The following is a 15861-nucleotide window of genomic DNA, read 5'->3' as shown; positions in this document are numbered from 1 at the left end:
ATTAAAGTAAGACTGTAATATTGTTAAAATTTAAAATTATTAAACTCTTGTAGTATATACGTTTCGACACTTATTTTTTTTCTGTGTAATAGAGACTTTGGCATTTTTCGATTGAGAAATTTCTACGTGATTTCCGCATCCGACCGCGATTTTTTTCATTTCCGACGCGTTCGGTATCTCGGATCTTGGCGCGTTGATTCGATGGCGAGGCGGTTGCAGCGCGTTGCACTATGCGGTCTACAGGATGTGCAGGGGCATACACAATTTATAATGCAATTAGAGCCTCGGATGGTAGCGTTCGGATTTATGGCAGGTAGAGAATCCGTCGTGAAGAGGCGGAGGGCGATTGGACCAAAGGAAGGAGGAGAAGAGGCAGAGGCGGAGGTGAAAGAGAAGGTAAAGGGAGAAAGAGAGAGAGGGACGCGGTGAACTGTCGGACCTCGATACGGGGGCTATATTCCCGTGGAATGAGTTATATGCCTCCCGCGGTAGCCAATGCATTATTTATCGCTCGGCTTTTCATTATTTCTTCGTCGTATACTTACGTAGCGGATCCGAGGCTCGAAACACGCTTTCCGGCGTCCGCTCGTTTGCGCTCATTTATCCTCGCGGTGGCGAGAGTTCCTTCTCATTTCTCTATTTCTCGTACTTCCTCTTCGTGTAAGAGAAATTTAGTAGATTGAAAAAAAAATAAAAAGTTAAAATTATCGAGTTTATTTTGGATTTTAGATAAAATTTTCGCGAAAAAATTCCGAGAGAAAACAGATGATTGACCGCCGTTTTAAATACGTCAAATTTGACAGATTTAAATGTTGGAATAAATAAATTTGAAGGAAATATATTGGCGAATTTTGCGTTGTCAAATCTGTTTTTCTTTTCTCCCCAAACCTGTTTCTGCGAGCCTTCTTCCGCCTTTGCTCACACGGAACGTGCGATTTTTTTTTTCTGTTTCTCGCCATAGTCCAGGGATGCCTCTATTATTAAGCGCTATAACTTACGCCGCCGTTATACGATGCTAATGAGGATTCTTCGCGCGAGTAGCCGCAGTTATTTACAACAGCGTATTTTTCCTATTACCGTTGGACGCGGTAGCGCTTAATGCGCAAAGTTACACGCTTTTTAGACGGTTCCCCTTTCCACCTGTCGTTGCTTTTATCCGCGTTCGTCTTCATTGATTCCTCGCGCTGCGAGCACACTTCGATAAATGTCTCGTAAATTTCGTACGCGCGCTCATTTTCCGGCGGATGTGTCTTTCCATGTCGATATATTAAATAGACGCGTACACGTGTTCCCTCTTTATAGGATATTACGGGCCAATTTACGAGCTATCAAGATTTACTTGGCAATCAAACTCGAAATCGAAATTTTCTTGGAATTTATGTTACATTAAGTATATAAATAAATATTTTTTTACGCATATTTATGATATTTTCAAGAGAAAGTCTTTTCACACTTTGGACGCTCGTCCAAAAAGAATGTTAACCTGGACATTGAAACTAGATAATGGATCTGTACAATCTCCACTTTCTCAGGCATGACATATGTTTACGTCATTGTTAATCGACACGTATCCTAATCGTTACTAACGACGTGGGCACGAAAAATGAGAGCGGCGCGGTTGTTGGAGCAGAAACAAACACGCGAAATCGTCGGTGGAGCGTAACCTGGCGAGCATTATCGTGATATTAAAATCAATCGCGGAGCGGAGATTAATCGCAAAGCGTGCGGGTATAAATCACTTTCGATGAGGCTCACCTTCCGTGTTCGAGGAGAGGCAGGGAATTTCAATATTCCTTGGCGCGCGAAGGGACGGGGGGATTGCAAGGGTGCAGCTCGCTCGTTCACGAAATTGAGCGCGCGGCTCGTTTCACGGCTGCTTTTACGCGCGATCGAAAAATTGATAGCTGCTTTCCGATAGTGAAGGTACCGCGATGTACTCTAGATAGACGAGCGTGTCGGAAAAGAAAGCACGATGAAGATAAGTAGCTTTGACCTCGCCTGTGCGTTATTAGGAGATAGCCGTGGAAAGTTTGCGATAATCGTTTCTCGGGGAAAAAAACTGCAAACTTTACTCCTCGATGGGCATCGATTATTATTAGGTAAAAGGATGATTAACTTTTCTTTCGAAGATTTACGATGGTGAAAAAATAAATGTTATTCATGTAAAGAATTGTATCTAATCCGTTGACATGCATAAGGATTTTTCTATTTAATTCATATTTAATTTTTATTAATTTTTATTTAATTTTATTTAATTTTTATATTTAATTCATATTTAATTTTCTTCCATTTAGTTTATATTTAATTTTGATATAATAAATTTTTTCGAAATTTTGCGCGAGGTATAATTGTGCGTATCTCGTAAAGATGTTTAATATATTTCTTTTTAGCATATATACATATATATTTTCCTGACTGTCAAATATTTTTTCGTATATAATGCTAATTTTCGTGTGCATTAATGTTCGAAACATACGATGAATCGGTGTTTGTGATAAATTCAACATCAGCGAGATATTAGAAAGTCCCCCTTCCGTGTAAAGCGTTATAAGACGAGCGCGAGCGCGGGCGTCAAGGAGGCGAAGCCGAGCACGAACCGTTAATCGTGAGCGTAATTACGATAATCGCTCATTGATTGCCCCGAGAACGTGCCTTCTGCACTTTCCTACCGCGTGTGGTAGCGCGATGCATCTGTTGCATCACGATCAGTCGATGCTTCTGCGCACAATGAAACCAGACAGATCCAGGACGACACGACGAGAATTATTATACGCTACATCGAACAAATAACAAATCATGCCTCTTCCGCTTTCTACAAATTGTTTATAGAAAGTGTTGACATATCTGATCTATATTTTATCGAATATCTATTTATTAGCTGCCTCTTGAAAATTTGTATTTCTTTCATCTCTCTTAAATTTCTTTTACGAAAGATTATATTCTCTCTTTCTCCTTCCGACAATGAGTTTCGCAGGCAATAGCAGAGTTATTTCTATTTTTATCGTGACACATACCATTCATAATCCCGTTATATTTTTAAATAGCGATACGTCGAACTGAAAAATTTATCGCACAAGTTACTCGCGGAATATTTCTGCGCAAAGCATTTGTGTATTGCAATAACCGACATATATTCGCGATGAATAATCTAGTCTAGGTCATCTATATACATACCTTCGACCACATTTTAAATTATTCAGTCCTTTCATAGTACACAGAAAATAAATAAGTTCAGGTAATTCAAGTAATATTCAGGACGATAAATGCAATTAATGAAAAGTTGGAGCGATTGACCCGCGATTTAACGACGTCGCGTTTGAGAAGATTGATGCGGACTCTCGATGGCGAATAATCCGCACGAATAAAGACATTAATAAAGCGCTGTTCTCGCCGAGGAAGGAAGCGCTCGCAGGATCTCCCGGTGCAACACAATCCGCAGCAAGGTCTCGGGCAAAGGATGCCGGATCGCTGGATGATGTTACGGATGATGGTGGTCCCGCTATGGGATGCTCCAGATGGTGGTGCTATCTCGAGACTCTGATGCTTACTCGGATATACGCGTTATCGGTCAGACAATCGTGAGCATCGAATAAAAACAGCCAGCTGACCGCATCGCCTTGATACGGATGCTACGGAACAGAAATCGGGCGGATGATACGGTCTTAATATAAAATGGAGCACAAGAACCTTCTTCCGCCGTTTCACATCCTTCTCGAGAACTATGAATCGATAATATTTTCATTATTTATCGGTAGATTATTGCCGCGATAAAAGCAAAGGAGTAGCGAATATATATTTCATTCAATGCATGATATCTAAAAAATATTCAATTTTATTTAATTAAATATTTAATCAATTAATTTTATTTAATTCTTTGAGTTGATTTAAAGAGATTTAAGATAAAGAGGCAAGTTTTTTGGTAAACTTTTGATTATTAGGATATCAGTTGATCGATGTACAAGACAGCATTCGTGTACAAAAAGGTCGATGTGGTCGAATCGCCGCGGTTTATTGAAGCCATCGAGCAGAGTCCGGTTTCTCTTAACGACTGACCCGACGCCCCGCGTCGGACCCGCCATCGTCCGGCTTTTGTGTACCGATCAATTCGCGGGACAAAACGCCCTGCCGGTCATGTGTAAACGAGAAAACGGAACGAGGCAGTTTACTCGTGTCCGGTCGACTTTATCGCGTACCCTTCGCGAGGCCCCGGTCTACCATTAGTCGGTGTCAGTTATACGCGCGGTCTCCTCCTCTCCTTCTGGAGCAAGAACTCTGAAGCCACGACGGCATGCAAGCCGGACCTGTAACATGACCTCTTCAACACTTTGGAAGAATTGAGATATCGAGGGGAAGAATGAGTTTATCGTCCTCTCGTTTTCAGTCCTCTCTTGGTGTTTTATTTTTTCTTCAATTTATAAATATCATAGAAATATATTATTTATATATGTTACAAGCGAGCAGAGATTAAATATATTAAAATTTCATTTATTATATAGGTACAGAAAGATACATTTTAAGCTAGACATTGCATTCGTATCGTTGCAAGAGATTGTTATTATTTATTTGAATTTTTTTTTCAATTTATAAATATCATAGAAATATATTATTTATATATGTTACAAGCGAGCAGAGATTAAATATATTAAAATTTCATTTATTATATAGGTACAGAAAGATACATTTTAAGCTAGACATTGCATTCGTATCGTTGCAAGAGATTGTTATTATTTATTTGAATTTTTTTTTCAATTTATAAATATCATAGAAATATATTATTTATATATGTTACAAGCGAGAGATTAAATATATCAAAATTTCATTTATTATATAGGTACAGAAAGATACATTTTAAGCTAGACATTGCATTCGTATCGTTGCAAGAGATTGTTATTATTTATTTGAATTTTTTTTTCAATTTATAAATATCATAGAAATATATTATTTATATATGTTACAAGCGAGCAGAGATTAAATATATTAAAATTTCATTTATTATATAGGTACAGAAAGATACATTTTAAGCTAGACATTGCATTCGTATCGTTGCAAGAGATTGTTATTATTTATTTGAATTTTTTTTTCAATTTATAAATATCATAGAAATATATTATTTATATATGTTACAAGCGAGAGATTAAATATATCAAAATTTCATTTATTATATAGGTACAGAAAGATACATTTTAAGCTAGACATTGCATTCGTATCGTTGCAAGAGATTGTTATTATTTATTTGAATTTTTTTTTTCAATTTATAAATATCATAGAAATATATTATTTATATATATTACAAGCGAGCAGAGATCAAAATTTCATTTATTATATAGGTACAGAAAGATACATTTTAAGCTAGACATTGCATTCGTATCGTTGCAAGAGATTGTTATTATTTATTTGAATTTTTTTTTTCAATTTATAAATATCATAGAAATATATTATTTATATATATTACAAGCGAGCAGAGATTAAATATCAAAATTTCATTTATTATATAGGTACAGAAAGATACATTTTAAGCAGACATTGCATTCGTATCGTTGCAATAGATTGTTATTTATTTCAATTTTTTTCTTTATTTATATAAAATAATAAATGTTTTCAAATAACACATTTTCTGCAAAGTGCAATTGATTTATAGCGCGATGATATTCTACGGGGGACAGTTGTAATAATAAAAAATGCGGTCGTAGCGATCGCATAAGCAGACTAACATATAAGAGTAACTTGCTGCATTGTTGCAGCATTACGTCGATATGCAAATCGCACCGTTCGACCGACGTCATTGTACTTGACTCGTATCACCGGCTTATTAACTTTAGCATTTATGACCTCGTTCGTGAACCGTCGAGGGCCGAGAGCGCGCTTTATCGTCCGTTTTATAGAGGCCCGTGCAAGAGCGGAATTAAGATGGCGTAAAAAAAAATGGTGTCGCTCGCGGAAAAACATCCGTTATTTGTATTCGTCGTCGGCAATGCCCGGTAATTTATTCGAAATCGTGAAAATTTTATTACTCCATCGCGTCCGATTGCGGCCATTTAATCGCGCGCGCTGTTGGTCGGCGAGCGAGCGGGCTGTATAAATGATCGCGGATATCAGGTGAATGGAATGATTAATATTCCGCATCCTGTTATCTGCTTTAAGAGTCCCGCTTCGTATCCGAGAAAATTGCGACGCACAAAGGTGCGCCCGCAACGAACTGTTCGCGGATAACAATCGCGCGGTCTCCGCGTCGTACACGAGGAGGCTGGAAAATGTAAGCATGATATGTAAATGAGAGAGTCGTATCGCTCGCAAGTGGTAATCGAAGTGCCAGTCGTGCCTCTGTAAACGTAATAATGTTGTTTCTTTGAAACGCGTAATATCGATAGTATCGATGGTCGCGATCAAACAACGCTATCGATATTTTTTTTACGTACGAGTGATAAGATAGCGAGGAAATGCACTACCCACCGGAAGTGGATATCTCTCGCAACTCTTTGCGAGAGATTACGCAACGTCATACTTTGTTCAATTAACGCTACAATGTGACACGTATAATGCGATTAAATTTTTCTGTCTTATAATTTATTGCCTTGTTGAAGACATTAATATGCGCGATTGACGAAAGACGACAGTTGGTAATATTGAATTTTGTTTAGTTTATAATATTGTTATAAAGTTACGGTTAAGATGCGCCCGAGATCTCCGGAAACCCGGTGCCAACCAATACAGTCTTCCCTCGAGCTATCAAATTCCGCGGGAATAAAGATGTGGGATACATCGGACGCCTCGTGAATGGAATTATTAATATTTCCTGTCTTGTGCTTCTCTCTCTTTCTCTTTCTTTCTCCTGCAGCCTTTCTCCGCGAGCTCACGACGAGATACCTTTGCCGATAATTTATGCAAAATCATGAAATCAAGTTTTACTACTTCCTGCCCTTCAGCTATCTTTGAGCTTTCTGGCGGAGAGAGATTTTCGTCGAAACAATCACTCTTTTGAAGACAGCATTTTATTAAATCCCAAATAAAAAGACATTTTTTTTATTTATTTATTTATCTATTTTGATTATATATTTTTAATATATTTATTATCTATTTTTATTATATTTTTTATATATTTCTATTATATATTTTATTATATTTTTTAGGAAGATATAGGTTGTTGAAAAAGAAAGAGAGATATTTACAAGAAATTTTAATCTCTTTATCATATTCCAGGAATATACGCATAAGTTAATTTTTTAGAAATAAATTAAATCATGCAAATATAAAAAAAGTTATTCCTAAAAAGATTAAGATATCATCGATTAATGTTTTTTTTATTTTTATTCAATATTACGTATCACAGTTGATGAAATATCTATTCTCTAATAGAAATCTGCCACAAATTTAAATTTTATTGCGATTGTATGTGTTAAAAGTAAAGCGCTGTGCGCATACAAAAATGAATATATCTCTTGTAGCTATTCCATTTTACAGTAGCACTTCTTTCAGATAATGTTTATATGATAAACGTTATATTAATTAATCGCTAATATCTGGCTTCAAGTTTTCACGCTGAGTAAGCTTACGTAAATATAAAATTATAGAGAAAAGCGGTAGCATTATCACAGTAAATCGTGTCGAAATTGGCCTCTGGTTGGCCGTTGATTCTCTGATTCCAGCGACTTTATACGCGGATAATTAAGATATCCCGCATGTCAGATAGATTTATGAATATTTTCCGTGCACGTTTCACCTTCGTTCTCGAATCGCGACGTTACGAGAACCGCGGCAGCGAAATATGCGCTTGAAGGTAATGTCATATATTAATATCCTGCAATTAATTCTAATTGGCTTAAAAAAGTATAATAAAAATGCGGATTTCAATGTGTAATATCGTAAAATCTAATAACGCGAATCAAATATTTTACGAAATTATGACATTGGCTGCTTCAACTCATAACATTCTTGAGCGCCAATCTAAATTTACATAAAGCAAATTATGCTGGAGATTACATCAAGGTACGGTTAAATAGTTTCTTCAAATTGAATGAAACTAATCGGACACTTCATCTATGAGATCCATTTTAAGATTGGTTTAGAAAACCGCCCGCGATCCGATCGAGTCACGAATCTAATATGATCGTGTTACGAATGTTCGTCCTGCGAAATGTATCAAGATCGGTCTCGATGTGTTAACAATTTTGCGACGCACACGTCCGGGGCAAACTGATAAGATAATCGACGCGGCATATTTAAAAAAAACAGGTAGTCACAACGCCCTCCCCTCTGGTGTTTCGCGGGAATAACGTGAAATAAGTATTTTTACGTGGTCTTCTTTTACAACGCGGCGTATTATTACTTTAATGCATCGTTGCCGCTCGCGAGGAAAGACGGACGAGCGGCGAATCGAAATCGTCTTGATCGTCGGCGGTAACGGAGTAGGTTACTAATGGTGGGCTTGGTGGGTCGGTGGGTTGGTAGACTGGGTTGGGCTTCTTAGAGGTCCACCGAGGTCAGCTGTGTGCGCGAAGGATATGGTTGCCCAAGGCACCGATGACATCGAGGAACGAATAACCGGGTTCGAGACTCGGGAAGAACGAGCACGTCGGCCTGACAGAGACCTGCCTCTCAATGAAACGTTCCCGAATAATGATGCCAGCCCTTCTTGATTACGAGGTCAGTGGCGTACCCCTCTTGCAATTTCTTACATCCACGCGATACAGTAAATGCATCTTCTCATTTGTTGGAGAAGGAAGCAGAAAAGAGTTTTTATTTTTCATTATTTACGTGGCTAGATTTATTAATTACACATTTTCAATAACGAAAAATTGAAAAAGATAATGAGAAAATTCATCGGTAAAAATATTTCGTGCATAAGTGGTCAGGCTCGACATGTGTCTTCTTGGGCAAGTCAGAAAGAAATGGAGAGCCAGAGAGAGGGAGAAAGAGAAAACAAAGAAGATAGTATAAAAAGAGATAGTGAGGAGGCGAAGGAGATGCTGAAGAAGGCACAGGTCATGCAACAACAGGAAGGTTAGTTGCTCGAGGCAGCGACAAGCGAGCGAACACCATCTCGCCACGGCTCTTACATACGTAACCGGCTCTCATAATAATTTTACTCGGCCACGAGGGACCCAGCACGACGTGCAACGTATGTTTCTTGGAAATTTGTCCTTTCCGTTTGCGAGGGAAATATAAAAAATTATATGCTAGTCGGGGCAGAAAAGCAGAGCAGATTGATTACTGATGCAGATTTCGGAAAATTATCGTCCACCTGTCCTTGATAATAATCTTCAGATTACCTTGTAAAAAATGACAAAATTTATGATGATAATCTTGACGTTAATTTTTAAACTTTGTATGAATTGAATTTTTCAAAAGTATTTTTTTCCACCTATTTACACATTTTTATTACAGAATTGTGTAGCTTAAAGTTTATCTAAAGTGTATCTTAAAGTAAAGTAATTAAATGAATATTTTCGTCCAATTCAAGTAATAATTGCAAAGTAATCAAATAATTAAAAAATAATAAAAGAAATAATAAAAAAAAATTAAACAAATAATAAAAAAAATAATTTGCAAAGTAATCAGTTGTACTTTACTGATATTAGAACAGCAAAGTGAGATTTCTGGCTACTACCGCGCGTGAATCGTTTACACAATAGTGCATAATCATGAGCGCGATGACTGTCATCAAGCGCTTGTTGTTGGTTCCGGCGCGTTATTTCAGGGTGGTCTTCAATTGCCACGCGAGGATGAAATTCGCTCCTTATCGCTCGCACCTGCCTAACGTTGGCATAAATGTTATGAGACTACTCGTTAACGAAATATTGCATTAAACAATAGTAATTTATCGTGGCATTTTCGCGACTTTCTCTTTTACCAAGCATGATTTTCTGCATGATTTCGATGAGATTAGTTTCGATGCACGAGACAATCTGAAAAAATAGAATCAATCAAAATATAATCGTGATACTGTAATAATTTTCAATTTGTCAATATAAAATTCTCCTCCTCGAGAATGATAGCTATCTATTCAATAGATATAACATATGATTATCTAATAAATATTATAATGTAAGGTCCGATGAAACCATCAATCATACTCTAGAGAGTATTTTCTCGAATGTCACAATTATTCTGATCGATTCTATCGTGTGGGAGTTTCTTGAATTAATCAAATTGCTTGGGGAATTTTTAGCCTGAATGTATATATTATATAATCTTATAGTATGCTATATTTTTTTACGTGGACGTAGCAATTTTGCAAAATTGCCATTTCCCGGAATCGACGTCAAAGCTTCGCGCCGGCTTTCGGAAATTCAATCGCGATGATCGTAATCGGTTGGAGAGAGTGCTAATGTAGGCATCGTCGTCGTTAAACCTTTAATTAGGTGCTCTCGAGTGTATACACCTGCGCGATTTCACGCGGCGTTCGAGCGTAATTGTGCCTCGCTCGGTTAACCCCTTATCCGGGGTCTCGGACTGTCATGTAGACCATCGGACGATCCTTCGAGCAATTTTTTGCCGCTCCCTTTTCCATCTCGATAAACCCACGTGACTCTAAGCCCTAGATATCTTACGTAATATTGTATAATTAATTCTAATCGCGCGTTTTATCTACACTCTTATTTGCGCCAAATAAAAAAAAAATAGTATAAACGAGAGAAGAAGCTGCACATGCACACAGAAAAAAAATAAGTGTCAAATCAAAACTTATATACTTAAACTAACGCGTTCATTGTAAATTGTTTCGTATATACGCAACAATTTATAATCTTATTAGGAGAATTTAATAATTTTAAATTTCAACAATTTTATAGTCTTACTTTAATATTGTAATTGTCACCTCAGGAATATATAATTATTTAATTCTACTTTAAGAAAATTATAATCTTTGATTTAAAAATGTTATTTTCTATCTAACATTGTTTCTTTTTCGTTCAAGAAAATTAAATCTTAAATCATAAGAATATATTTTTCTCGATTGAACTATATAAAATGGCTTCATTCAACTAAGCAATTATATTTCTATTTAATTAACAATATAATCTCATTTCAAAATTTCCACGTTAAAACTAAATATATTCTCAAAACAAGAATTCTTTTTTTCTGTGTGCGCACTAGAATTATTTTCAATTATCAAAGAGGTTCCGGAAATGTTAAACCATCCATCGTATGTTAACGCCATCCGTAAATTTGTCGTCTGTAATGAAGATGTTTATTTAAATTTATATTAGCCGTGAATGGTCTGTTTGATGGGGCTTTGCGGAAACTTCGCCAGAGCCGGATCATAATTATATTATCGCGCCTCGGTTTATTTCTTTGGAACGTGACGACTGCCGGCGCTCGCGGTCGATCTCTCCTGGTCAATCTTGTCGATCTTCTGTTTTATGATGATTGGTGATTATATATCGTCGGCAGCGATCTCGCAATCATCGGGATCTCTTTTCTCTATAGATACTAGAGGTTCTCGATGATGCGGCGCGTGTTTTAGGATTGATGGACAGCGCGCGGATCGTTTGTTCGCCTTCTTGCCTCTATTACGGAAATCGCCGCAGAATCATTGACCGTGACAGACGGTATTCAGGGCGATCCTGTTTCTCACCGGGCTCGTTTAAATCAGCCGCAAGTGGCTGCATGCTTCGCGACGATAATCGATTGACTCTTGATGTCCGGTTTGACGAACATTCATCGATTTATTGGAAACGCTCAGCACCTCGTTCTCGGCAAAAGAGGAAACGGATGATCGAGAACTATTCCACGATTGATCGATTCGTTCACCTAAGCTCATTTACTTCGGATTAAGAGTATAATTTATCGATATATTTTTTACATTTGAAAAAAAAAAACACTTCCTCAGTCATGCAAATTATAGTGTCTATGGGATTAGCTGTAATATTCAATTGGATATACAGAATACATTATATTAAATTCTTGCAAGAAACTTGTAAATCTTCTTATCAACTTTATAAAAAATTAATCCCTTTTTATATGTAACGATAGGAATGGAATGTAGTTACTTCATTTCGAGCAAAAAACCTGAGTTTTGTGAAATTACCGAAGGTAATTTTGTCGATTATCCCGTGGAAACATTGGCTTTAACTGGTCTGTCTTGTTTTTCGTAAACTCTACGCGCGAGACAATGATATCTTAAGTGGGATCTCAACAGAGTTAATTAATACGGGAGAGAACTGACAATTGCGGAGGCGAGAGGAGACTCGGGCTGTGGGTTACAGAGCGATGAAACTTAATGCTTGGACGGGTCCCGCAGTTTGCCTCGTATTAACCCAATTGATTAATCTCCGCCTTGGTAGCGATTAATTATTGACACGCTTTGTTATTTTGATATCGACAATTACGTTATCAAGTAATAGCGCAATAATATCTCATCGTGTGTTTCTCGAAATTGTAAAAAGATAAGTTCCTTATAAAAAATTTATACATGTAAATTATACAAAATTAATTTAACTTGTGTATATAACTGAAATTGAATTGAAAAAATTGACGGAGAGACTTGGAAAGAATTAAGGAGAATTGGATTAAAATTAATGAATCGACTACGTTAAAGTTAATAAATCTAATACATTTCGAAATTCATGAATTTGACATTGCATAAAACATTTTTAAAATAAGTATTTTTAATATAAAATTAATAAAATTAATTTTTGTATGAGTTAAAGAGCTGCTCTAATTCAATTTAATTTCAAAATTGTAAATGTTATATCGAACTAATTTTTTTATAACGACTATCATGATTTTAACTGTACAATAAAAATTATGAAAATAAACATTTTAATAGAGCAAACTTTTAACTCACAAATTAATTTTATATTCTAAAAGGCTAAAAGTGTGCTTTGAATCTTGAAATATATTAGGTTTATAAACTTTTGATCCGCGTGTCCTTCTTAAATAGATATTAAAATTTAAAGAATATTATAATATTAATTAAAAAAATATTACATCGTTTGAAATAAATATAAAATTAAATATTAAATTCGAGCAAAACAAGTCGATTTGAATTACGAAGATATAAAGTTCTATTTAATATATGTATGTGTGTTTGCAAAACGAATGTACGCTCAAATATGCCGAAAAAATTTATAAAAATAAATGATATATGTAAATATATATTTCTAGCAATTTTTCTATTTTTTATCACAGTGATCTTACGTTCTATTTAATCATCTAAAGCATCATGAAATAAAATATACAAATGAAATATACATTTAATTTGTTCATATGATTATTCTGAAGATATGTCTTCATGTAATTTCTTTTATATCCTCTTGTACATAAATAAATAATATATTCCAATTAAAATAAATACTTTCCAATCTATATTTTAACGTAATTCAGAAAAGAGACAATTGCTCGATTAATTTGCAATCTCGCGCGATTTGTCGCGTCTCGCGCGTAAAACTGTCGCAAAGTTATTCAGCCGAAGCGATGTAAAGCGCGCGAATCTTGTAGGAGTACGTATCGAAGGGTCAGACCGAGCCAATAAGACAACGGCAACTTCCTTGTTTGGCAACGACAGCGATCGAGAGATCGCAATTAGGCGAGTCGCGTCAAACGCTCTAACCGGGCGAGCTCTTATCTTTCTCGCGTGGTCGTTCCGTTCGCTTTCTCTTTTCGATCGAACTACCGATTTCGGAGGAAGCCGAGAGATGGTCGACACCTCGCTACGACATGCCCTCTCCAAAGGATATGCTTTTGTTCTCTCTCCCCTTCCTCTCCTTTTTTTATTTCACGCAGCAAAAGAATGCATTTTTCGCGAGCCCTAAACATTTTCCCGCCACCTTTCCTTCCGTTATCTTTCTCGCGTAACTGCAATGACATGTACAAAACTAAAATGGTTGGACATCTGGTCACTAGATTTCGTAAAAAATTTGTAAGTTACGATTGCCTGAAATGTCATCGCTGTGGTAACGTCTCGCGTTTTTCTTTATATTACGCGTGAATTCCCAGTGAGAAATTGGTTACACTTTGGTGATTCGCAAAAACGGCATGGGAAAGATTTGTGTGCGTGTATATTTCTATATAAAAAGAAAAGTATTTCTTTCAGACGCATATCACGGATTGGGAAATATTTATTTTAATTGGAATATATTATTTATTTATGTACAAGAGGATAAAAAAGAAATTACATGAAGACATATCTTCAGAATAATCATATGAATAAATTAAATATTTCATTTGTATTTTATTTCATGATGCTTTAGATTAAATAGAACGTAAGATCAGTATGATAAAGAATAGAAAAATTGCTAGAAATATATATTTACATATATCATTTATTTTTCTAAATTTTTTCGGCATATTTGAGCGCACATTCGTTATGCAAACACATATACACATATTAAATAGAACTTTATATCTTCGTAATTTTTACCAATTATAAAATTTCTCGAATTCAGTGGAGTATGAGGTCATTATCGCAAAGTTTTTGCGAAATCGAGCGATTTGCAAACGATATACGGACGATTTATTGCCGGAAAGTCGTAACTGGTGCTAGTATTTGCAGTACTTTACTGAATGTCAGACATCCTGCCGGCGCTATCTTAATCTCCGTTATTAAAATTCCAGGAGTAATCCAAATATGTGCACAATAAAAGATAAAAAAATGATTATCAAAGCTCTGAGCAAATCGTATCGCTAGGAGGAAAATTTCACGTTAAAATGTCGTCCGTAATCTTGAACTTGAAAATTATCTCGATGAGAGATATCAGGATGCAATCCTCGAAAGTCCCCGTAAATACATATTTAGAAATGAACGATTCTTAGATTACGGAGCAAGAGATGAAAATGAAACGTCTTGAATAGAAATGCAAATTTTTATCCAACTTGGAGTACAAGCTACATTTCACTATTTCTCAACAATTACCCGGCAAGAGGCGCTCGTATGTCTCTCCGGTTGCGGTAAAAGTTCTCGAGAGCCGGCTCGCCGTGACATCGCATCTACGCGTTACATTGTCACTCGCCATGTCGGTCGTTAAATACCCGCGGTGCGTGCGACGCACCTTCGCATTACGGTACCGCTCACGCCGAATACGCATATTCATTTCGGTTCTTGTCACTGCGCGCGTGTCGCGAGTCCTCCTTCACGCTCGGACCCGGTGGCATGTCCGTCATTATGGCCGCCGTTGCCGGGGAAGCCTGGTACAAGCAGGTGACATCGAAAAAGATCCACTCGTCTTCGGGACATTACCGGCGACGTTTTAGTAGAGATCCTTACGGTGTTCCTGGTACAAGCGTGAGCGCGCATACACGAAACGGTACACAAGCCTTCCCCATCGTAGCTCCTCCGTGCAACTTCCGGTATGATAGTTTCTAGGGAAGTCGTGTAAAAAGAAAGAATCATGCTTAAGAAACCATCGACAACGTGTATTTTTATGATTATTCCGCGCCCACTAATGGGATCAAGCGTGGTTTTCTGCAAATTATGGTTTTATTCAAGCACCGTTAAAGTAACATGAATTCCAGAGGACCGTGATTTATCCGGATGACCGCGTCAACCGAGCTCTTAACCGTAAGAAGCGTGACCCAGGTAGAAGATGAAGCATAATGACATGATTATAATGTCATCATGATTTTATTTATCACTTAAAAGTTACCTAAACAAAAATGATTAAAAGATGAGTTAAAGATGAGAAAAAGAATCATAAATTTTTAAGTTCAATAATCGCATTATATTTTAAAAAGATTATGTTGCTTAAATATAATTCAAATATATATGAATAATTAATTAAATAAGTAATTGCGTAATATATAAATATAAAAAATGATATTATTATGATTGATTCTTAAGATTTCATACGCGAAGTATATATATATTCTCCAACAGAGTTCGCTAGAATTGTTTAATATCAAAAATAAGTCACCAAAACATTGCCA

Source organism: Camponotus floridanus, unplaced genomic scaffold (genome assembly GCF_003227725.1).
Source record: "Camponotus floridanus strain SB8 unplaced genomic scaffold, Cflo_v7.5 scaffold18, whole genome shotgun sequence".
Classification (NCBI taxonomy): Eukaryota; Metazoa; Arthropoda; class Insecta; order Hymenoptera; family Formicidae; genus Camponotus; species Camponotus floridanus.
This window is presented reverse-complemented; position numbering follows the sequence as displayed.